General features: G+C 45.1%; 1 non-coding gene across 1 annotated transcript; it reads left to right on the top strand.

Moving 5' to 3' along the window:
* The first annotated feature begins 14,010 nt into the window (after positions 1-14,010).
* On the top strand, positions 14,011-14,117 carry LOC139228409 (U6 spliceosomal RNA). The gene has a single exon (XR_011587557.1). It is a non-coding gene; the product is annotated as a U6 spliceosomal RNA (small nuclear RNA).
* Positions 14,118-24,804: the final 10,687 nt, after the last annotated feature.

Consider the following 24,804-nt stretch of genomic DNA (forward strand, 5'->3'; position numbering starts at 1 on the left):
TCAGTTTCCAATCTCAGAAGCCTTTAGGATTTGGAAGATACTTTTGAGCTGTATGCAGTTTGGAAGTGTTTTCAGTGAACTCCCTATCCACTGTCACCCCCTTGAAGCAACCTCTCTCACCTTTGACAGATTGCTTCTCTTTGGCGAGGAGGAGGCGGAACGCGAGATCCAGGAGGCCTACAAAAGGCCCATCAGTCGGGAGGCGCGGCGGGAGCTCGGCAAGGAGGAGGCGGCGCGGGTGATCCAGGAGGCCTACAAAAGGCCCATCAGTTGGGGAGCGGCAGGAGTTCAGTGAGGAGGAGGCGGCGCGGGAGATCCAGGAGGCCTACAAAAGGCCCATCAGTTGGGGAGCGGCAGGAGTTCAGTGAGGAGGAGGCCAGCCGGTGCAGCTGCAGCAGGGCGAGGAAGCAAAAAAGAAGTCGAAAGAAATTGAAGGGTGACGTCACAGCCAAGCGGGTAAGTGATTGGCTGGTGATTGGTGAGTAGTTTTTCTTTTTCTTTTCCTTTATCAGTAGGTAACCTTTATCATTGTTGTTGCCAATTTAAGTTAATCTAAGGGGTAAATCATGGCAGGAGAGCTCCGACACGTGCCATGCTCCTCCTGTACTATGTGGGAAGTCAGGGATGCTCCCAAGTGTCCCTGACGACGACATGTGCAGGAAGTGTATCCGGCTGCAGCACATGACAGACTGCATTGCGGCACTGGAGCTGCGGGTGGATTTACTTTGGAGCATCGGTGATGCTGAGGATGTCGTGAGTAGCACATTTAGTGAGTTGGCCACACCGCCGGTAAAGGGTACACAACCAGATAAGGAATGGGTGACCAACAGGAAGAGCAGTGGAAGGAAGGTAATGCAGGGGTCCCCTGCGGTCATCCTCCTGCAAAACAGATATACCACTTTGGGTACTATTGAGGGGGATGGCTCATCAGGGGAGAGCAGCCAAGTTCGTGGCACCATGGATGGCTCTGCTGCATAGGAGGGCAGGAAAAAGAGTGGGAGAGTTATAGTGGTAGGGGATTCTATTGTAAGGGGAATAAATAGACGTTTCTGCGGCCGCAATCGAGAGTCCAGGATGGTATGTTGCCTCGCTGGTGCAAGGGTCAAGGATGTTTCAGAGCGGCTGCAGGACATTCTGGAGGGGGAGGGTGAACAACCAGTTGTCGTGGTGCATATAGGTACCAACGATATAGGTAAAAAATGGCATGAGGTGCTACAAGATGAATTTAGGGAGCTAGAATCTAAATTAAAAAGTAGGACCTCAAAGGTAGTAATCTCAGGATTGTTACCAGTGCCACGTGCTAGTCAGAGTAGGAATCGCAGGATAGCTCCAATCAATACGTGGCTTGAGGAGGGAGGGATTCAAATTCCTGGGACATTGAAACCGGTTCTGGGGGAGGTGGGACCAGTACAAACCGGATTGTCTGCACCTGGGCAGGACCGGAACCAATGGCCGAGGGGGAGTGTTTGCTCGTGCTGTTGCGGAGGGGTTAAACTAATATGGCAGGGGGATGGGAACCTATGCAGGGAGACAGAGGGAAGTAGAATGGGGGCAGAAGCAAAAGATAGAAAGAAGAAAAGTAAAAGTGGAGGGAAGAGAAACCCAAGGCATAAAGCAAAAAGGGCCATATTACAGTAAAATTCTAAACATAGAAACATCGAAAATAGTTGCAGGAGTAGGCCATTCGGCCCTTCAAGCCTGCACGACCATTCAATAAGATCATGGCTGATCAGTCCTTCAGTACCCCTTTCCTGCTTTCTCTCCATACCCCTTGATCCTTTAGCCGTAAGGGCCATATCTAACTCCCTCTTGAATATATCCAATGAACTGGCATCAACAACTCTCTGCGGCAGGGAATTCCACAGGTTAACAACTCTCTGAGTGAAGAAGTTTCTCCTCATCTCAGTCCTAAATGGCCTGCCCCTTATCCTAAGACTGTGTCCCCTGGTTCTGGACTTCCCCAACATCGGGAACACTCTTCCCGCATCTAGCCTGTCCAGTCCAGTCAGAATCTTATATGTTTCTATGAGATCCCCTTTCAACATTCTAAACTCCAGTGTATAAAGGCCCAGTTGATCCAGTCTCTGCTCATATGTCAGTCCAGCCATCCCGGGAATCAGTCTGGTGAACCTTCGCTGCACTCCCTCAATAGCAAGAGTGTCCTTCCTCAGATTAGGAGACCAAAACGGAACACAATATTCCAGGTGGGGCCTCACCAAGGCCCTGTACAACTGCAGCAAGACTTCCCTGCTCCTATACTCAAATCCCCTTGCTATGAAGGCCAACATACCATTTGCCTTCTTCACCGCCTGCTGTACCTGCATGCCAACTTTCAAGGACTGATGAACCATGACACCCAGGTCTCGTTGCACCTCCCCTTTTCCTAATCTGCCGCCATTCAGATAATATTCTGCCTTCGTGTTTTTGCCCCCAAAGTGGATAACCTCACATTTATCCACATTATACTGCATCTGCCATGTATTTGCCCACTCGCCTACCCTGTCCAAGTCACCCTGCAGCCTCTTAGTGTCCTCCTCACAGCTCACACCACCACCAAGTTTAGTTTCATCTGCAAACTTGGAGATATTACATTCAATGCCATCATCTAAATCATTAATATATATTGTAAAGAGCTGGGGTCCCAGCACTGAGCCCTGCGGCACTCCACTAGTCACTGCCTGCCATTCTGAAAAGGACCCGTTTATCCCGACGCTCTGCTTCCTGTCTGCCAACCAGTTCTCGATCCACGTCAGTACATTACCCCCAATACCTTGTGCTTTGATTTTGCTCACCAATCTCCTGTGTGGGACCTTGTCAAAAGTCTTTTGAAAGTCCAAATACACCACATCCACTGGTTCCCCCTTGTCCACTCTACTAGTTACATCCTCAAAAATTTCCAGAAGATTTGTCAAGCATGATTTCCCTTTCATAAATCCATGCTGACTTGGACCAATCCTATCACTGCTCTTCAAATGCGCTGCTATTTCATCCTTAATGATTGGTTCCAACATTTTCCCCACCACCGATGTCAGGCGAACCGATCTGTAATTACCCGTTGTCTCTCTCCCTCCTTTTTTAAAAAGTGGTGTTACATTAGCAACCCTCCAGTCCATAGGAACTGATCCAGAGTCGATAGACTGTTGATAAATGATCACCAATGCATCCACTATTTCTAAGCCCACTTCCTAAATTACTCTGGGATGTAGACTATCAGGTCCTGGGAATTTATCGGCCTTCAATCCCGTCAATTTCCCTAGCACAATTTCTCGCCTAATAAGGATATCCTTCAGTTCCTCCTTCTCACTGGACCCTCAGTCCCCTAGCACATCCAGAAGGTTATTTGTGTCTTTCTTTGTGAAGACAGAACCAAAGTACTTGTTCAATTGGTCTGCCATTTCTTTGTTCACCATTATAAATTCACCCGAATCTAATTGCAAGGGACTTACATTTGTCTTCACTAATCTTTTTCTCTTCACATATCAAAAGAAGTTTTTGCAGTCAGTTTTTATGTTTCCGGCAAGTTCCTCTCATGCTCTATTTTCCCCCTCTTAATTAAACCTTTTGTCCTCCTCTGCTGAATTTAAAATTCTCCCAGTCCTCCGGTTTGCTGCTCTTTCTAGCTAATTTATATGCCTCTTCCTTGAAATTAATACTATCCTTAATTTCCTTTGTTAGCCACGGTTGAGCCATCTTCCCCATGTTATTTTTACTCCAGACAGGGATATACAATTGTTGAAGTTCGTCCACATGCTCTTTAAAGGTTTGCCATTGCCTATCCTTTAAGTATCATTTGCCAGTCTAATGTAGCCAATTCGCGCCTCATACCATCAAAGTTACCTTTACTTAAGTTCAGGACCCTAGTTTCTGAATTAACTTTGTCACTCTCCATTTTAATAAGGAATTCTACCATATTATGGTCACTCTTCCCCAAGGGGCCTCGCACAACAAGATTGCTAATTAATCCTTTCTCATTACACATCACCCAGTCTAGGATGGCCAGCTCTCTGGTTGGTTCCTCGACATATTGGTCTAGAAAACCATCCTTAATACACTCCAGGAAATCCTCCTCCATCGCATTGCTACCAGTTAGGTTAGCCCAATCAATGTGTAGATTAAAGTCGCCCATGATTACTGCTGTACCTTTATTGCACACATCCCTTATTTCTTGTTTGATGCTGTTCCCAACCTCATGACTATTATTTGGTGGCCTGTGCGCAACTGCCACTAGCGTTTTCTGCCCTTTGATATTCCGTAGATCCACCCATACCGATTCCACATCATCCAAGCTAATGTCCTTCGTTACAATTGCATTAATTTCCTCTTTAACCAGCAACGCCAACCCGCCTCCTTTTCCTTTCTGTCTGTCCTTCCTAAATGCTGAATACCCTTGTATGTTGAGTTCCCAGACTTGGTCACCCTGGAGCCATGTCTCCATTAACTTACTGGAATTCTTTGAGGATATAACGAGCATGGTGGATAGAGGTGTACCGATGGATGCGGTGTATTTAGATTTCCAAAAGGCATTCGATAAGGTGCCACACAAAAGGTTACTGCAGAAGATAAAGGTACGCGGAGTCAGAGGAATAGGCTGGATAGAGAATTGGCTGGCGAGCAGAAAGCAGAGAGTCGGGATGAATGGGTCCTTTTCCGGTTGGAAATCAGTGGTTAGTGGTGTGCCACAGGGATCAGTGCTGGGACCACAACTGTTTACAATATACATAGATGACCTAGAGGAGGGGACAGAGTGTAGTGCAACAAAATTTGCAGATGACACTAAGATTAGTGGGAAAGCGGGTTGTGTAGAGGACTCAGAGAGGCTACAAGGAGATTTGGATAGGTTAAGCGAATGGGCTAAGGTTTGGCAGATGGAATACAATGACGGAAAGTGTGAGGTCATCCACCTTGGGAAAAAAAACAGTAAAAGGGAATATTGTTTGAATGGGGAGAAATTACAACATGCTGTGGTGCAGAGGGACCTGGGGGTCCTTGTGCATGAATCCCAAAAGGTTAGTTTGCAGGTGCAGCAGGTAATCAGGAAGGCAAATGGAATGTTGGCCTTCATTGCGAAAGGGATGGAGTACAAAAGCAGGGAGGTGTTGCTGCAACTGTATAAGGTATTGGTAAGGCCGCACCTGGAGTACTGCGTGCAGTTTTGGTCACCTTACTTAAGGAAGGATATACTAGCTTTGGAAGGGGTACAGAGACGATTCACTAGGCTGATTCGAGAAATGAGGGAGTTACCTTATGATGATAGATTGAGTAGACTGGGTCTTTACTCCTTGGAGTTCAGAAGGATGAGGGGTGATCTTATAGAAACATTTAAAATCATGAAAGGGATAGACAAGATAGAGGCAGAGAGGTTGTTTCCATTGGTGGGGGAGACTAGAACTAGGGGGCACAGCCTCAAAATACGGAGGAGCCAATTAAAAACCGAGTTGAGAAAGAATTTCTTCTCACAGAGGGTTGTGAATCTGTGGAATTCTCTGCCCAAGGAAGCAGCTGAGGCTAGCTCATTGAATGTTTTCAAGTCAAAGATAGATAGATTTTTAAGCAATAAAGGAATTAAGGGTTACGGGGAGAAGGCGGGTAAGTGGAGCTGAGTCCACGACCAGATCAGCCATGATCTTATTGAATGGCGGAGCAGGCTCGAGGGGCGAGATGGCCTACTCCTGTTCCTAATTCTTATGTTCTTATGATGCCAGTCACATCATATCTGTTAAATGCTATCTGCGCAGTTAATTCATCCACCTTATTTTGAATACTCCTCGCATTGAGGCACAGAGCCCTCAGGCTTGTCTTTTTAACACACTTTGCCCCTTTAAAATTTTGCTGTAAATTGGCCCTTTTTGTTTTTTGCCTTGGGTTTCTCTGCCCTCCACTTTTACTATTCTCTTTTGTAGCTTTTGCTTCTGTCTCCATTTTATTTCCCTCTGTCTCCCTGCATAGGTTCCCATCCCCCTTCCATATTAGTTTAACTCCTCCCAAACAGCACTAGCAAACACTCCCTCCAGGGCAAAGTGTGTTAAAAAGACAAGACTGAAGGCTCTGTGTCTCAATGCGAGGAATATTCGTAATAAGGTGAACGAAGTAACTGCGCAGATAGCTGTTAACGGATATGATGTAATTGGCTTCACGGAGACATGGCTCCAGGGTGACCAAGGCTGGGAACTCAACATCCAGGGGTATTCAACATTCAGGAAGGATAGACAGAAAGGAAAAGGAGTTTGGGTGGCATTGCTGGTTAAAGAGGAAATTAAGGCAATAGTAAGGAAGGACATTAGCTTGGATGATGTGGAATTGGTATGGGTGGAACTACGGAATACCAAAGGGCAGAAAATACTAATGGGAGTTGTGTACAGACCACCAAACAGTAGTAGTGAGGTTGGAGACAACATCAAACAAGAAGTTAGGGATGTGTGCAATAAAGGTACAGCAGTTTTCATGGGTGACTTCAATTTACATATTGATTGGGCTAACCAAATTGGGCTAACCAAAGTAGGACCTCAAAAATAGTAATCTCGGGATTGCTACCAGTGCCACGTGATAGTCAGAGTAGGAATCGCAGGATAGCGCAGATGAATACGTGGCTTGAGCAGTGGTGCAGCAGGGAGGGATTCAAATTCCTGGGGCATTCGGACCGGTTCTGGGGGAGGTGGGACCAGTACAAACCGGACGGTCTGCACCTGGGCAGGACCGGAACCAATGTCCTAGGGGGAGTGTTTGCTAGTGCTGTTGGGGAGGATTTAAACTAATATGGCAGGGGGATTGGAACCAATGCAGGGAGACAGAGGGAAACAAAAAGGAGGCAAAAGCAAAAGACAGAAAGGAGATGAGGAAAAGTGGAGGGTGGAGAAACCCAAGGCAAAGAACAAAAAGGGCCACTGTACAGCAAAATTCTAAAAGGACAAAGGGTGTTAAAAAAACAAGCCTGAAGGCTTTGTGTCTTAATGCAAGGAGTATCCGCAATAAGGTGGATGAATTAATTGTGCAAATAGATGTTAATAAATATGATGTGATTGGGATTACGGAGACGTGGCTCCAGGATGATCAGGGCTGGGAACTCAACATTCAGGGGTATTCAACATTCAGGAAGGGTAGAATAAAAGGAAAAGGAGGTGGGGTAGCATTGTTGGTTAAAGAGGAGATTAATGCAATAGTTAGGAAAGACATTAGCTTGGATGCTATGGAATCTATATGGGTAGAGCTGCAGAACACCAAAGGGCAAAAAACTTTAGTAGGAGTTGTGTACAGACCTCCAAACAGTAATAGGGATGTTGGGGAGGGCATCAAACAGGAAATTAGGGGTGCATGCAATAAAGGTGTAGCAGTTATAATGGGTGACTTTAATATGCACATAGATTGGGCTAGCCAAACTGGAAGCAATACGGTGGAGGAGGATTTCCTGGAGTGCATAAGGGATGGTTTTCTAGACCAATATGTTGAGGAACCAACTAGGGGGGAGGCCATCTTAGACTGGGTGTTGTGTAATGAGAGAGGATTAATTAGCAATCTCATTGTGCGAGGCCCCTTGGGGAAGAGTGACCATAATATGGTGGAATTCTGCATTAGGATGGAGAATGAAACAGTAAATTCAGAGACCATGGTCCAGAACTTAAAGAAGGGTAACTTTGAAGGTATGAGGCGTGAATTGGCTAGGATAGATTGGCGAATGATACTTAGGGGGTTGACTGTGGATGGGCAATGGCAGACATTTAGAGACCGCATGGATGAATGACAACAATTGTACATTCCTGTCTGGCGTAAAAATAAAAAAGGGAAGGTGGCTCAACCGTGGCTATCTAGGGAAATCAGGGATAGTATTAAAGCCAAGGAAGTGGCATACAAATTGGCCAGAAATAGCATCGAACCTGGGGACTGGGAGAAATTTAGAACTCAGCAGAGGAGGACAAAGGGTTTGATTAGGGCAGGGAAAATGGAGTACGAGAAGAAGCTTGCAGGGAACATTAAGGTGGATTGCAAAAGTTTCTATAGGTATGTAAAGAGAAAAAGGTTAGTAAAGACAAACGTAGGTCCCCTGCAGTCAGAATCAGGGGAAGTCATAACGGGGAACAAAGATATGGCAGACCAATTGAACAAGTACTTTGGTTCGGTATTCACTAAGGAGGATACAAACAACCTTCCGGATATAAAAGGGGTCAGAGGGTCTAGTAAGGAGGGGGAACTGAGGGAAATCTTTATTAGTCGGGAAATTGTGTTGGGGAAATTGATGGGATTGAAGGCCGATAAATCCCCAGGGCCTGATGGACTGCATCCCAGAGTACTTAAGGAGGTGGCCTTGGAAATAGCGGATGCATTGACAGTCATTTTCCAACATTCCATGGATCAGTTCCTATGGAGTGGAGGGTAGCCAATGTAACCCCACTTTTTAAAAAAGGAGGGAGAGAGAAAACAGGGAATTATAGACCGGTCAGCCTGACCTCAGTAGTGGGTAAAATGATGGAATCAATTATTAAGGATGTCATAGCAGTGCATCTGGAAAATGGTGACATGATAGGTCCAAGTCAGCATGGATTTGTGAAAGGGAAATCATGCTTGACAAATCTTCTGGAATTTTTTAAGGATGTTTCCAGTAAAGTGGACAAAGGAGAACCAGTTGATGTGGTATATTTGGACTTTCAGAAGGCTTTCGACAAGGTCCCACACAAGAGATTAATGTGCAAAGTTAAAGCACATGGGATTGGGGGTAGTGTGCTGACGTGGATTGAGAACTGGTTGTCAGACAGGAAGCAAAGAGTAGGAGTAAATGGGTACTTTTCAGAATGGCAGGCAGTGACTAGTGGGGTGCCGCAAGGCTCTGTGCTGGGGCCCCAGCTGTTTACATTGTACATTAATGATTTAGACGAGGGGAATAAATGCAGTATCTCCAAATTTGCGGATGACACTAAGTTGGGTGGCAGTGTGAGCTGCGAGGAGGATGCTATTAGGCTGCAGAGTGACTTGGATAGGTTAGGTGAGTGGGCAAATGCATGGCAGATGAAGTATAATGTGGATAAATGTGAGGTTATCCACTTTGGTGGTAAAAACAAAGAGACAGACTATTATCTGAATGGTGACAGATTAGGAAAAGGGAAGGTGCAACGAGACCTGGGTGTCATGGTACATCAGTCATTGAAGGTTAGCATGCAGGTACAGCAGGCGGTTAAGAAAGCAAATGGCATGTTGGCCTTCATAGCAAGGGGATTTGAATACAGGGGCAGGGAGGTGTTGCTACAGTTGTACAGGGCCTTGGTGAGGCCACACCTGGAGTATTGTGTACAGTTTTGGTCTCCTAACTTGAGGAAGGACATTCTTGCTGTTGAGGGAGTGCAGCGAAGGTTCACCAGACTGATTCCCGGGATGGCGGGACTGACCTATCAAGAAAGACTGGATCAACTGGGCTTGTATTCACTGGAGTTCAGAAGAATGAGAGGGACCTCATAGAAACGTTTAAAATTCTGACGGGTTTAGACAGGTTAGATGCAGGAAGAATGTTCCCAATGTTGGGGAAGTCCAGAACCAGGGGTCACAGTCTGAGGATAAGTGGTAAGCCATTTAGGACCGAGATGAGGAGAAACTTCTTCACCCAGAGAGTGGTGAACCTGTGGAATTCTCTACCACAGAAAGTAGTTGAGGCCAATTCACTAAATATATTCAAAAGGGAGTTAGATGAAGTCCTTACTACTCGGGGGATCAAGGGTTATGGCGAGAAAGCAGGAAGGGGGTACTGAAGTTTCATGTTCAGCCATGAACTCATTGAATGGCGGTGCAGGCTAGAAGGGCTGAATGGCCTGCTCCTGCACCTATTTTCTATGTTTCTATGTTTCTATGTAGCAATGCAGTGGAGGAGAATTTCCTGGAGTGTATTAGGGATGGTTTTCTAGACCAATATGTCGAGGAACCAACTAGACTGGGTGATGTGTAATGAGAAAGGACTAATTAGCAATCTTGTTGTGCGAGGCCCCTTGGGGAAGAATGACCATGATATGGTAGAATTCTTTATTAAGATGGAGAGTGACACAGTTAATTCAGAGACTAGGGTCCTGAACTTAAGGAAAGCTAACTTCGATGGTATGAGACGTGAATTGGCTAGAATAGACTGGCAAATGATACTTAAAAGGTTGACGATGGATAGGCAATGGCCAACATTTAAAGATCACATGGATGAACTTCAACAATTGTACTGGAGTAAAAATAAAACGGGAAAGGTGGCTCAACCGTGGCTAACAAGGGAAATTAAGTACAGTGTTAAATGCAAGGAAGAGGCATATAAATTGGCCAGACAAACCAGCAAACCTGAGGACTGGGAGAATGTTATCATTCAGCAGAGGAGGACAAAGGGTTTAATTAGGAGGGGGAAAATAGAGTATAAGAGGAAGCTAGCTGGGAACATAAAAACTGACTGCAAAAGCTTCTATAGATATGTGAAGAGAAAAAGATTAGTGAAGACAAACGTAGGTCCTTGTAGTCAGATTCAGGTGAATTTATAATGGTGAACAAAGAAATGGCGGACCAGTTGAACAAATACATTGGTTCTGTCTTCATGAAGGAAGACACAAATAACCTTCCGGAAATACTAGCGGACCGGGGGTCTAGTGAGAAGGAGGAACTGAAGGAAATGCTTATTAGGTGGGAAATTGTGCTAGGAAATTGATGGGATTGAAGGCTGATAAATCCCCGGGCCTGATAGTCTGCATCCCAGAGTACTTAAGGAAGTGGCCCTAGAAATAGTGGATACATTGGTGATCATTTTCCAACAGTCTATCGACTCTGGATCAGTTCCTATGGACTGGAGGGTAGCTAATGTCACACCACTTTTTAAGAAAGGAGAGAGAGAGAAAATGGGTAATTATAGACCGGTTAGCCTGACATCAGTAGTGGGGAAAACGTTGGAATCAATTATTAAAGATGAAATAGCAGCGAATTTGGAAAGCAGTGACAGGATCGGTGCAAGTCAGCATGGATTTATGAAAGGGAAATCATGATTGGCAAATCTTCTGGAAATTTTTGAGGATGTAACTAGTAGAGTGGACAAGGGAGAATCAGTGGATGTGGTGTATTTGGACTTTCAAAAGGCTTTTGACAAGGTCCCACACAAAAGATTGGTGTGCAAAATCAAAGCACAAGGTATTGGGGGTAATGTACTGATGTGGATCGAGAACTGGTTGGCAGACAGGAAGCAGAGAGTCGGGATAAACGGGTCTTTTCAGAATGGCAGGCAGTGACTAGTGGAGTGCCGCAGGGCTCAGTGCTGGGACCCCCAGCTATTTACAATATACATTAATGATTTAGATGAAGGAATTCTGACGGGACTGGACAGGTTAGATGCAGGAAGAATGTTCCCGATGTTGGGGAAGTCCAGAACCAGGGGACATATTCTAAGGATAAGGGGTAAGCCATTTAGGACTGAGATGAGGAGAAACTTCTTCACTCAGAGAGTTGTTAACCTGTGGAATTCCCTACCGCAGAGAGTTGTTGATGCCAGTTCATTGGATATATTCAAGAGGGAGTTAGATATGGCCCTTACGGCTAAAGGGATCAAAGGGTATGGAGAGAAAGCAGGAAAGGGGTACTGAGGTGAATGATCAGCCATGATGTTATTGAATGGTGGTGCAGGCTCAAAGGGCCGAATGGCCTACTCCTGCACCTATTTTCTATGTTTCTTTGTTTCTGACACCTCAACCTCACCTGCCATCTATTCTATCAGCACCAATGTCCTTGAAAATATCTCGCCTTGGTCCTCAGAATCCCACTACGATCAGCCCCAATACACACACCAGCATCATGAACAACAGCACCAATTTTCTCCACAGCCACCTGATGCTGCACAGGACATAGGGCATCAGCACCCAACCACTTTGCTGCCCGGGACGCCATGCCCACATTTCCTTCACTTGGTGCTGTACACCGTGGCTACCACATGATGCGCCAGGTTGGTACAACCCCACACTAAAGTATCCTTACAATGCCCACGCCATTCCTTTCATACTCATCACCTTTGTGGGGGATACCCTTATGTCTCACCAATCACTACAACTCACCACTCCCCTTCCAATGGTGTACACAAATCTGTCCAAGAATGCAAAGTGTTCAAAATAAAGATTTCAATGTTTGACAACAATATTAGAAGAAAATCTACATGAAAATTGGCTAAAAGACCCAAGTGCCTACCCTTGTGTGTTGTTAGGTGGTATGACTGGGCAAGGATGAGGGTGAGTGTGAGGTGTGGGTAGTGAGATGGGGATGTGATCATGTAGATAGAGAGAGAGGGATGGGTGGAGGTGCAAGGTAAGTTGGTGTCAGGAAGGATGTGCAGGAGTAGGGTAGGGAAGGCAGTGTGATGGGGATGTGATGAGTGGCACAGCAGGATGAGGTTTGCAGTAACATTTTGTGATCTACTGAGGTGATTGAAAGGTTTGTGCCACTGCAGCCAGCTCCTCCTGATGACATCCTTGCTTGTGCCCTCCTGTGCAATGTGCAACCAGGCTGTGTTGGTGTCCTGGGGAGGTCTCTTCTGCGCTTTGGAAGGGAAGAGAACCTCCCTGTGTGTTGTGACTCTTTCTATAAGCATCTGGAGGGAGTCATGGGAGAGCCTGGGTGCAGCTGTGCACTCTATGCTGTGCTTGTCAGTGTTTGCAGCACCTCAATGTTGCAGGATACTGACAGCACGACTGTCAAAATCAATGTGGACATGGTCCCTTTAAAGAAACCGGTTGATGACGCATCATCAAATGACGTCGTCAGACCCGCTTCCTTCAATTGGCCGGGAATATCGCAGGGCGGGCTTAACAAGCCCAATCTAGGGAAGATTGTTCTCACAGTGCGGGCTGCAGCCAGGAGTGGGATTGTAACCCACCACTGCCCCCGGCAGCCCCGGACTCGCACGTTTGGTTAAATTGCGGCCTGTATTGCGGTTGCAAGAAAATAATTGCTGTTTTATTTTCCCTCTCCTGTATAATTTACTGGAAATGAGACTGGGTTTTGATGTTTATTTTCAAACAAATACACTGGATATGTAAGCAACTATTACTGGAGAGTACAACTTTCTCTTCATCCTTCATTAAAATGAGGATCATCAAGAAAGGTACCCCTGGTCTAAATATAAGACATTCACTGTAACACATATCAAGCATTTTCTGATCTCCTTTCCCCAGCAAGACATTTTTGCAACAGACTGTGCCAGTTTCATGATTGTGAGTTTCCATCAGAATGTAATTTCATATTTGTCCGTGCTCCAAACTCGTAACGTCCTGCTCTTTGGCCATGTTCTACTTCTCACACACTTCCACACAGGCTCACAAACACCACCTAAATTCTCTTGCAAGCCCTGTTTAAATGTGTCATTTGCAGTCAATATTCTGACATTCGTTCCTGTTCTGTTATTGCAGGCCTGGAAGTGAAGCTTTCCAGCATTCCCAGTGGTCCAGAACAAGACAGCACCCTGCATCTCTCTGCACCCACCCTGGAGGATGCAGTTCATGAACTTGAGGTAGCACCCACCTGATTCACAGGTGAGAAGGAGCAAATGGCAGAGGAGGAGCAGCAGCCCGATTCCTGGTTGGCCACTTGGCTGTCGTCAATGATCCCTTGTATTTTGACAAATTGGGCAGTGGCATTCTCCTGTTGCAGTTCAGTGAATAAGGAGACGACAACGCATTGGCTGCTCCTCAGGCTGAACCCACTGCTAGCATTGGCTGCTCCTCAGGCTGAACCCATTGCTAGCATTGGCTGCTCCTCAGGCTGAACCCACTGCTAGCATTGGCTGATCACAGGCTGAACCTGCTGCTAGCATTGGCTGATCCTCAGGCTGAACCCACTGCTAGCATTGGCTGATCCTCAGACTGAACCCACTGCTAGCATTGGCTGATCCTCAGGCTGAACCCACTGCTAGCATTGGCTGATCCTCAGGCTGAACCCACTGCTAGCATTGGCTGATCCTCAGGCTGAACCCGCCGGTAGCTTGGTGTAATGTATGCACCTGTGACTCTGCTCACAGGTTTGTAAAGCTTTTGAGTGCTCACTTTGACAGTACATTTACTAAAATTAGATCGATACAGAGAAGCTATGCATAGCCCCTGCGCAAGGATGACACACAAATTCGGGACTGGAGTGCATCATTTCAACAGGGAACAAGGTTCCTTTTAATGTTTAATTGTTAATTTTTGGGTTTTGGTGCCCTTAAAAAAAGAGGCACTTAAAATATAAGAACACAAGAAATAGGAACAGGAGTAGGCCATATGGCCCCTCGAGCCTGCTCCGCCATTTAATAAAGATCATGGCTGATCCGATCATGGACTCAGCTTCACTTCCCTGCCTGCTCCCCACTTGATTTTACAGTTTTACCAAACTAGTTGTAGAGCTGTTGAATTGTGAGTGGCTTAGCCAGTCACATGATGTTCACAAGACTCAATAAAACCCCAGTCATTTGGGGCTTAGGGAATCCACGATGAGGCAGACAGTTGTGAGCCTAATGGATTACCTGGTAATGTGTCGTCTGACTGTTGAACCTTTGCTAATACACCAGCTAGTTCTTAATAGCAATGTATTGCTATGAATTCTTAAGCAAAGAACCCATGAAGCAAATACATTACACCCTGGAAGGAGACAGAGGCAGAAAGGTTTTGAGTGGTCATGATCTCGAGGGCCACCGGCAGTTGTGTCGTTATGATGCATTTGGCCGCAGGTGATCTTGAGGTAGGTGGCACAGCTTTCAACTCGCTCGAGGCTGACCCAGTGATTAGGGAAGAAGTTCCTCTCAGTGATGGCCACTCAGACACGGTTTGTGGCATTACTGCAGTTGCAAGCAGCCCAGCTTTGGTGTTTCCTCATCTCCCTTGTGTGTCTTCCATCTTACACTACACTATCCATGAAATTGGGGTGCTTTAAAACCAACTTTAACATTCTTTTTTAATGAACTTGACAGCTGCCATAATAGCTTGCATTTAAATATCTTGAGCTCCAGTGTAAGTTTGTAATGTAACAACCCCTTTACATATCCTTTTTTAAGCTTTTCCTATTCTGCTGAAGTTGTTTAGTGCTCCAGTTAAAATTAGCATTCTGATGATCTTTCAGACAATATTCAGCTCATGTTGTTTTAATCTGAATACCTTTGTTCTGATACCAAATATTTTAAAATGTGATAAGTAGATCCAATGTCCCCACCCCACCCAAACAAACATCAGTAAAAAGACACCATGAAAATAAAGAAAATAAAAAATTGTACAAAAAAAGCCCCTGTCCCTTTAAGAGCTCCTTCACACATGAAGCTTACCTTTACATCTACTGTAGATAGGGGAGCAGAACGTACAGTGTAATCCCATCTAAAACACACCAGAATCCCACTACATCATGTCTGCACATGTTTACATTGATTTTTCTACTTAATTGAAGCTCTTACACAATTTATGTTCCTTCATCGTCACTGGGTGAAAATCTTGGAACTCCCTCCCTCACAGCACTGCGAGAGTACCTTCACCGCACGGACTCCAGCGGTTCAAGAAGGCTGCTCATCACCACCTTCTCGAAGGCAATTGGGGATGGGCAATAAATGCCGGCCTTGTCAGCGAATGAATTAAAAAAAAGATTCCCTGGCTGAATTCCAAACCAATGGGACCGAGCCTGTAGTCCTAAAGATTTCCCATTGTTAATAGAACCACCTCAGAATAAAGTACTATTGTTAGTACAGGGCGCTGGTAAAGCTCCCCGCTGCTTGTCCAGTTCGGACCATTAATGCGTTGGTTTGTAGGATTACCTGGAGCCCAGTCAGAAGAATTGCAATCTTGGTACCATCATGAGCCAGAATAGATAGGCAATTATCAACAGCATCCTGTTCCATGAAGTGAAATTGAGTAGATTCGGCCTATATTCTCTCGAGTTTAGAAAAATGAGAGGTGATCTCATTGAAACATACAAAATTCTTACAGGGCTTGACAGGATACCACCCCTCTCCCATAATGAGAGTCAATCATTTGTCGTCAGACAACTGTTGGGTGCAGTTTTACATCTTTGCCAGGAGGCAGTAGATACCAAGAGTTCATGCTGAGTGGCAGGTGAGTAGCACAACCCACCATAACGTGTGACTTCATTGGCAATCTCCTGACCAGAGCATTGTCAGATACTTATTAAGGGCTAGATTTTCGGATTCATTTTCAGCAGTTTTCTCGGCGGTGCAGCTGTTTTTTGATGAAAAACCGCCCGGCGAAAGTTTCCTCTTTATTTTCGAAAGAGTTCCGCCCACATTTGGAAAAGACCGCTGGGGAGCAAACCGTCCACGTGCACCGCCAAGGAAACCGGCAGGATCTAAGTTTTGTCTCAACGGGGACCCATACACACCGCCAAGAAAACCGCCCACAAAAAGCTGCCTGAAACCGGGGCGGGAGGTGAGTACCTTGTAAAGAAAGGTAAGTTAAAGGGTTTTTATAATTATTTTTAAAATTCTAAAATGGCAATTACGTTAAAAAAGGGTCTTGAGAATGTTTTGTAACTTTTTATTTTTTGTTTAAGTGAAAAGATATTTTTTGAGTATTCCCCCCTCCCTAGGCCCAACTGCAGCCTGGGACTAAATTTTAAGTACTTACCATCCATTCCGGTAAGAATCGCTCGTTTCACCAAGTTTCGCCTTTAACCGCCAAGAATATTGGTGCAAGATCCATTTTCTCGCTGGGCGATCTATTTTACCTTTATTATGGAAATTTTCACCAAAGTTAGTTGCAGAATGTGAGCAGTGTTTCCTGGGAGGCAATCAGGCGTTGAGGGGCTTTAAGGAAAGTCTATCTCATTCTACGGTGGTTTTGTCTTGTGGCATTACTGAGCTACAGGAGCAACTTCTTGTGATTCTGCAACCCAGTTATAATAGGCAACAAACCCCCAAGATATATTCTAATGCCGATTCTCCAGGTAACATGTTCCAGTAGCTCTAATCATAAGCCTCAAGGTTCTTTGCCAACTATGTGATGGAGATCTGCTCTCATTCGGTAAAGATTTCCTTTGTGTGGCAGGTGGAATAATATCATAAATCTGTTCTTTATAAATGCATTTTCGCTTTGTAAACAGAGCAAATATGTTTTCTCTTTCATTTTTGTTCTTCCTGATATCTGTGATACCCCGAGTTTTGTTTTTGTCCAATGAAGGTTGTGATGAGAAATAAGGAGAAATGAGGAGTAAGTGAAGGAGAAATAGAGCAGTCTATGCTGATTTCATCTTCGTGTAGCATAGAAAAATAGAAAATAGCTGCAGGAGTAGGCCATTGAGCCTGCACCGCCATTCGATAAGATCATGGCTGATCATTCCTTCAGTACCCCTTTCCTGCTTTCTCTCCATACCCCTTGATCCCCTTAACCGTAAGGGCCATATCTAACTCCCTCTTGAATATATCCAATGAACTGGCATCAACAACTCTCTGCGGCAGGGAATTCCACAGTTAACAACTCTCTGAGTGAAGAAGTTTCTCCTCATCTCAGTCCTGAATGGCCTGCCCCTTATCCTAAGACTGTGTCCCCTGGTTCTGGACTTCCCCAACATCGGGAACATTCTTCCCGCATCTAGCCTCTCTAGTCCAGTCAGAATCTTATATGTTTCTATGAGATCCCCTCTCATCCTTCTAAACTCCAGTGAACAAAGGCCCAGTTGATCCAGTTTCTTCTCATATGTCATTCCAGCCAAACCAGGAATCAGTCTGGTGAACCTTCGCTGCACTCCCTCAATAGCCAGAATGTCCTTCCTCAGATTGGGAGACCAAAACTGAACACAATATTCCAGGTGGGGCCTCACCAAGGCCCTGTACAACTGCAGCAAGACTTCCCTTCTCCTATACTCAAATCCCCTTGCTATGAAGGCCAACATACCATTTGCCTTCTTCACCGCCTGCTGTACCTGCAAGCCAACTTTCAATGACTGATGTACCATGACACCCAGGTCTCGCTGCACCTCCCCTTTTCCTAATCTGCCGCCATTCAGATAATATTCTGCCTTCCTGTTTTTGCCACCAAAGTGGATAACCTCACATTTATCCACATTATACTGCATCTGCCATGTATTTGCCCACTCGTCTACCCTGTCCAAGTCACCCTGCAGCCTCTTAGTGTCCTCCTCACAGATCACGCCGCCACCAAGTTTAGTGTCATCTGCAAACTTGGAGATATTATACTCAATTCCATCATCTAAATCATTAATATATATTGTAAAGAGCTGGGGTCCCAGCACTGAGCCCTGCGGCACTCCACTAGTCACTGCCTGCCATTCTGAAAAGGAACCGTTAATCCCGACTCTCTGCTTCCTGTCTGCCAACCAGTTTTCTATCCATGTCAATACATTACCCCCAATACCATGTGATTTGATTTTGCACACCAATCTCTTGTGTGGGTCCTTGTCAAAAGCCTTGTGAAAGTACAAATACACCACATCCACTGGTTCTCCCTTGTCTACCCTACTAGTTACATTCTCAAAAAATTCCAGAAGATTTATCAAACATGATTTCATTTCATAAATCCATGCTGACTTGGACCAATCCTATCATTGCTCTCCAAATGCACTGCTGTTTCATCCTTAATGATCGATTACAACATTTTCCCCACCACCGATGTCGGGCTAATTGCCCGTTTTCTCTCTCCCTCTTAAAAAGTGGTGTTACATTAGCAACCCTCCAGTCCATAGGAACTGATCCAAAGTCGATAGACAGTTGGAAAATTATCACCAACGCATCCACTATTTCTAGGGCCACTTCCTTAAGTACTCTGGGATGTAGACTATCAGGCCCTGGGGATTTATCGGCCTTCAACCCCGTCAATTTCCCGAACACAATTTCCCGCCTAATAAGGATATCCTTCAGTTCCTCCTTCTCACTAGTCCTTCGGACCCCTAGTACTTCGGGAAGGTTATTTGTGTCTTCCTTTGTGAAGACAGAACCAAAGTACTTGTTCAATTGGTCTGCCATTTCTTTGATCTCCATTATAAATTGACCCGATTCCGACTGCAAGGGACCAATGCTTGTCTTCACTAATCTTTTTCTCTCACATACCTATAGAAGCTTTTGCAATCATTTTTAATGTATCCGGCAAACTTCCTCTCGTACTCTATTTTCCCCCTCTTAATTAAACCCTTTTGTCCTCCTCTGCTGTATTCTAAATTTCTCCCGGTCCTCTGGTTTGCTACTTTTTCTGGCAAATTTGTATGCCTCTTCCTTGGATTTAACACTGTCCTTAATTTCCCTTGTTAGCCACGGTTGAGCCACCTTCCCCGTTTTATTTTTACTCCAGACAGGGATGTACAATTGTTGAAGTTCGTCCATATGATCTTTAAAGGTTTGCCATTGCCTATCCACCGTCAACCCTTTAAGTATCATTTGCCAGTCTAATCTAGCCAATTCGCGCCTCATACCATCAAAGTTACCTTTACTTAAGTTCAGGACCCTAGTTTCTGAATTAACTTTGTCACTCTCCATCTTAATAAAGAATTCTACCATATTATGGTCACTCTTCCCCAAGGGGCCTCACACAACAAGATTGCTAATTAATCCCTTCTCATTACACATCACCCAGTCTAGGATGGCCAGCTCTCTGCTTGGTTCCTCGACATATTGGTCTAGAAATCCATCCCTAATACACTCCAGGAAATCCTCCTCCACCGCATTGCTACCAGTTAGGTTAGCCCAATCAATATATAGATTAAAGTCACCCATGATTACTGCTGTACCTTTATTGCACACATCCCTTATTTGTTGTTTGATGCTGTCCCCAACCTCGCAACTACTATTTGGTGGCCTGTACACAACTCCCACTAGTGGTTTCTGCCCTTTGGTATTCCGTAGCTCCACCCATACCAATTCCACATCATCCAAGCTAATGTCCTTCCCTACAATTGCATTAATTTCTTCTTTAACCAGCAACGCCACCCCACCTCCTTTTCCTTTCTGTCTATCCTTCCTAAATGCTGAATACCCCTGGATGTTAAGTTCCCAGCCTTGGTCACCCTGGAGCCAAGTCTTCGTGATGCCAATCACATCATACCCATTAACTGCTATCTGCGCAGTTAATTCGTCCACCTTATTCCGAATACTCCAAGCATTGAGGGACACAGCCTTCAGGCTTGTCTTTTTAACACACTTTGACCCTTTAGAATTCTGCTGTAAAGTGGCTCTTTTTGTTTTTTGCCTTGCGTTTTTCTGCCCTCCACTTTTACTGTTCTTTTTATCTTTTGCTTCTGTCTCCATTTTATTCCCTTCTGTCTCCCTGCATAGGTTCCCATCCCCCTGTCATATTAGTTTAACTCCTCCCAAACAGCACTAGCAAACACTCCCCCCAGGACATTGGTTTCGGTCCTGCCCAGGTGCAGACTGTCTGGTTTGTACTGGTCCCACCTTCCCCAGAACTGGTTCCAATGTCCCAGGATTTTAAATCCCTCCCCTCTGCACCACTGCTCAAGCCATGTATTCATCTGAGCTATCCTGCAATTCCTACTCTGACTAGCACGTGACACTAGTAGCAATCCTGAGATTACTACTTTTGCGGTCCTATTTTTTTATTTAACTCCTCGCTCCCTAAATTTGTCTCGTAGGATCTCATCCCGTTTTTTTCCGATATCATTGGTACCTATATGCACCACGACAACTGGCTGTTCACCCTCCCTTTTCAGACTGTCCTGCACCCGCTCCGAGACATCCTTGACCCTTGCACCAGGGAGGCAACATACCATCCTGGAGTCTCGGTTGCGGCTGCAGAAACGCCTATCTATTCCCCTTACAATTGAATCCCCTATCACTATAGCTCTCCCACTCTTTTTCCTGCCCTCCTGTGCAGCAGAGCCACCCACGGTGCCATGAACGTAACCAGGATATAAGAACATAAGAATTAGGAGCAGGAGTAGGCCATTCGGTCCCTTGAACCTGTTCTGCCATTCAATGAGACCACGGCTGATCTACTTCAACTCCACTTTCCTGCATTATCCCCATATCCCTTGATTCCCTTAATATCCAAAAATCTATCGATCTCTGTCTTGAATATACTCAACGACCGAGCCTCCACAACCCTCTGGGGTAGGGAATTCCAAAGATTCACCACCCTCTGTGTGAAGAAATTTCTCCTCATCTCAGTCCTAAATGGCCGACCGCTTATTCTGAGACTGTGACCCCAGGCTCTAGATTCCTCAGCCAGAGGACTTCTTTTGTTTCCAGCGCTTTTGTTACGGCTCTGCAATAGGAAAGCTTTTATGTTCATGAAACTCTGGGCTGGCTATTATTTCATGGAAAACAGACAAGGTTCAAATGCTGACTAGTTGGCATAAACATTCAAGGCCCTATCTGGCTGAATTCAGGAAGGTGATATTTTAAGTGTAATTAAAATGAGGCTTTACAGCGAAGTATATTTTGAGCCGGAGATATAAAGGTTGCAGTGTATGTAGACACCTTTAGCAATGACTCCACAAGGCAGGGTATGATACTGAAACTGTGTAGACCTGTAGTCCTTTATTTGCAGCTCCTCGAGTGAGGACACCAAGCTGTGAGCTCCTTTTTATACTGGGTTACCTGCAATGTGCAGGTATCCCTTAGGTCTCCACCAGCAGCACCCTCTGGTGTACAGGTAAGGTGTGTACAGTGTAAGGGTACATTCAGTGTTGCATAACAGCGTTACAGACATCACATAGTAAACAGGCATACATATACAACAAAGGTAACTGGAAGTAAATCAGTAAAATGAATGAGAGGAATGTGCTAAGTTGATAAGATATCATGGATATAACCTCTTGTGTGCAAATGGCAGTCAAATTATTCGCCAACTGGAAAACCATGCACAATAGTCAGCTGTGGTAGGTGCGGCAAATGAGGGTACAGGGCCCAGAAGAGCTGAGGACCCAGGGGCAGCACGGGCCAGCCCACACTGCGATATGTGTGCGCACTAGGTCCGTGCAGCAGAGCAGGTCTCCAGTCGTCCTGGTTAATCCTTGCCACTGGATAAAGACCTAGCTCTGTCGAGCCCGTGTGGTGGCTGATATGCAACGGTCACCACACATTAAAAAAATTCGCGCACAGGCATCTTCCACCCCCTCAACTGGAGTTCAGGACTGGAACATCGGGTCCTTCATTGAAACATCTGTGAACTCTCGTGGAAGCAAGTCATCCTCGTTCGAGGGACCGCCTATGATGACACTCAAACAATTTAGATCTTTATAAATGGAGATAAAATGGAATATCTAAATCCAGAGCGAGAAGCTCTTATTTTGTTGATTTTGTAATTATATTTGTTTTGTCAGAAGCAAATGAGGACATCCAGGCAAGGGATCGTAAGGCAACTGACTCATGGTTTTATTAGGAGATGGTTTAGCAATAATTACATTGCTGGAAAAGTTAAATTCTTCTACCATTTGATACTCAGTGTGAATTACTTCGGCTTGCTATTAGTTTAGTGTTCCTGTTATTGAGCTGTTTCAACATATTGGAGTGAATTCACCGAACTCGAGCTCCCAGTGGGAAGCTGTGATGGAAGAGGCACAGGTTGGCGATAGGACTGCAGTGTAGCACTGATTCTCCGACACTTCCAGCGCACCACCCCACTGGGAGGGCGGGATCGATGAACTTACCCCACAGTGTGATGTACTATCTGCGTTTAGAACAAATGTCTGTTAACTATTAATACTGAAATTGCAAATGTATTCTTTGTACTTGGAATTATGATTTGACAAAAAATAGAAAACAGCGCACTTTTCTCCCATTGTTGTAAATTAACCAATTTTGGAAGAATTCATGCAACTCTGTTATTTCCTTTCACAGTTTATTTTCACTGATTCACATTATTTCTAAGGGGCTGATTTTCCTCAAGGCCTTCGCCTGCCCAAGTGTCGCCGATGGCCGCCGAGGTACTGGACGGCACTTTGGCCGGGATATTCATCGCCGAGGTCCCTTGAAGTTCGGCGGGCGGCAAATGGACACCGTACGCCGCCAATCTGGGTGTCAGCGGGCTGGAGGTCTCACTCTCAGCAGCAGAGGCGCTTGCCGCCCAAGTGCCGCCGAGGATGGAGTCGGGCCCACGGAGGGTCGAAGACCTGGAAGAAAAAAAACAACAGCAAAAAAATAAGCGAAGATCTTCAAGGGACCCCCATCCAGGTAAGTCGCTGTTGAAAAAAAAGTATTAAAATGTTCACTAACCTTTTTTTCAGGTTCTTCATCCTCACCGTCGGGGACAGATCCCCCTCCACGTAGCGATCCACCCCCGTTCTGCTGCCGACTCCCGCCCGCATCGATAGCGCAACTCGGCAGGCGGGCGTCCACTTGCACCACTCGGCCGTCCGCTGACGTCAGCGGGCTGTTCCCAGCGGCTCTTCCCTCCCGCCCGCTCCAGGCCACCTCGAAAGTGGCGCTGGGCGGATCTTGACGAGGAATGTCGGCGGCAGTCGCCGGTGAGGTGATGAATTTCGGCCCCTAAAAGACTCCTCAGGAATTGCCAATTTCAATGTCTTTCAAGAAAGTTAATTGCAACTGCTGTGACAGTAAAGCTTTCGGCATTAGGTTTGCGGAATGAATCATTTGGTTACCATGTTAATAACTGCCCAGCCCTGTCCTCTTGCCCCAATGATCGAGAGAGGAACGTGAGTTTGAGACCTTGAAATTACACTGCGCTAAACGCGCTGACATTAAATTCTTTTGTCCTCTATTTTAACAGACAGTAAAACAAATGGGTTAATGTCTCCCTTAAAATAGAAGACTCAGGACTCTGTGTTTATTCACTAATATCTGTGTGATTTCAAGGTCTACATTTTGTGCCAAGATGAATGGAAAGAAGAAACAAGAATTCTCAATAAAATGTAATGCTACAGAGTACATTAACTACAGAGGATACTGGACCAGTGTAGATCGGCAATAATGGAGATCCATTAGTGTAAGTCACTGCAGAAGGTCTATGAATTGGAAATGACAGTGCAAGAGAACATAAAAATGTTTTTTTCACTAGAACAAGATGGGTGGAGTCTTTGTTCCCTATATTGCTACTATTACAGGAGCAGTAGTTGAATTTGCAACAAAAAAGAATATCTGTGAAGACTGAAGTTAAAGCTGAAGATAATATGCATAAACGGTGAAATTGGAAGTTAGCTCGAGGTGCCTTGTGGTTTGATTGTGGATTTATGTACGTCTGGAAACTTGGAGAAACTGCTACTTTCGTTGTCATTGCATTCTGTGAACAAACCTCTATTAATCGCCCTCTGGTGTCGACCTGCATTTCGTCTCTCACCTATTGACAAGGCACACATTTCACAAAGTAGCAATAATGGGTTATAACTGTCATGTTTTTGCATTCAATTTCTCATTGATATGGGAACATGTTACATTCGGTAGCAAGTTTGAGACAGGACATTTCTCCAGCCACTCACTGATCAAGCCATACACATTACATTTGAAGGCTCTGACTGTTGGGTGCAATTGCTGAACTCCATTCACTCACAGCATCTTACAAAATAATATATTTTCAGGTTTATATTTTCATTACCACATAGCCTCACCCCAGAGTGGCATTTTGAACTTGCTGATGTTAGCGATTTATTTCAGCTAGTGTTTTTTTTGAAAAACTAGGATATTTCGGCAACATAGACTCATCAGGCTGTGGAATCAGGAGCTGCCAGAAAAGCAGCAAGCCGAGACATTTTCCCAGTTGTGTTTTCAATATTCTGCAGTGGGCATTTTTCTGAATGAAAACAATACAACTAAAGAGTGCTGTTTGGGGCAACACTTCACATTTGGCCAGTGTCGTTTTTCAGAAGTTTGTTGTCCTTGACAAATATGGCTGTGTGTCATGGGAATGTATTGTTGAAATGGATTTTTTTTCC

Source organism: Pristiophorus japonicus, chromosome 17 (assembly GCF_044704955.1).
Source record: "Pristiophorus japonicus isolate sPriJap1 chromosome 17, sPriJap1.hap1, whole genome shotgun sequence".
Taxonomy (NCBI): Eukaryota; Metazoa; Chordata; class Chondrichthyes; family Pristiophoridae; genus Pristiophorus; species Pristiophorus japonicus.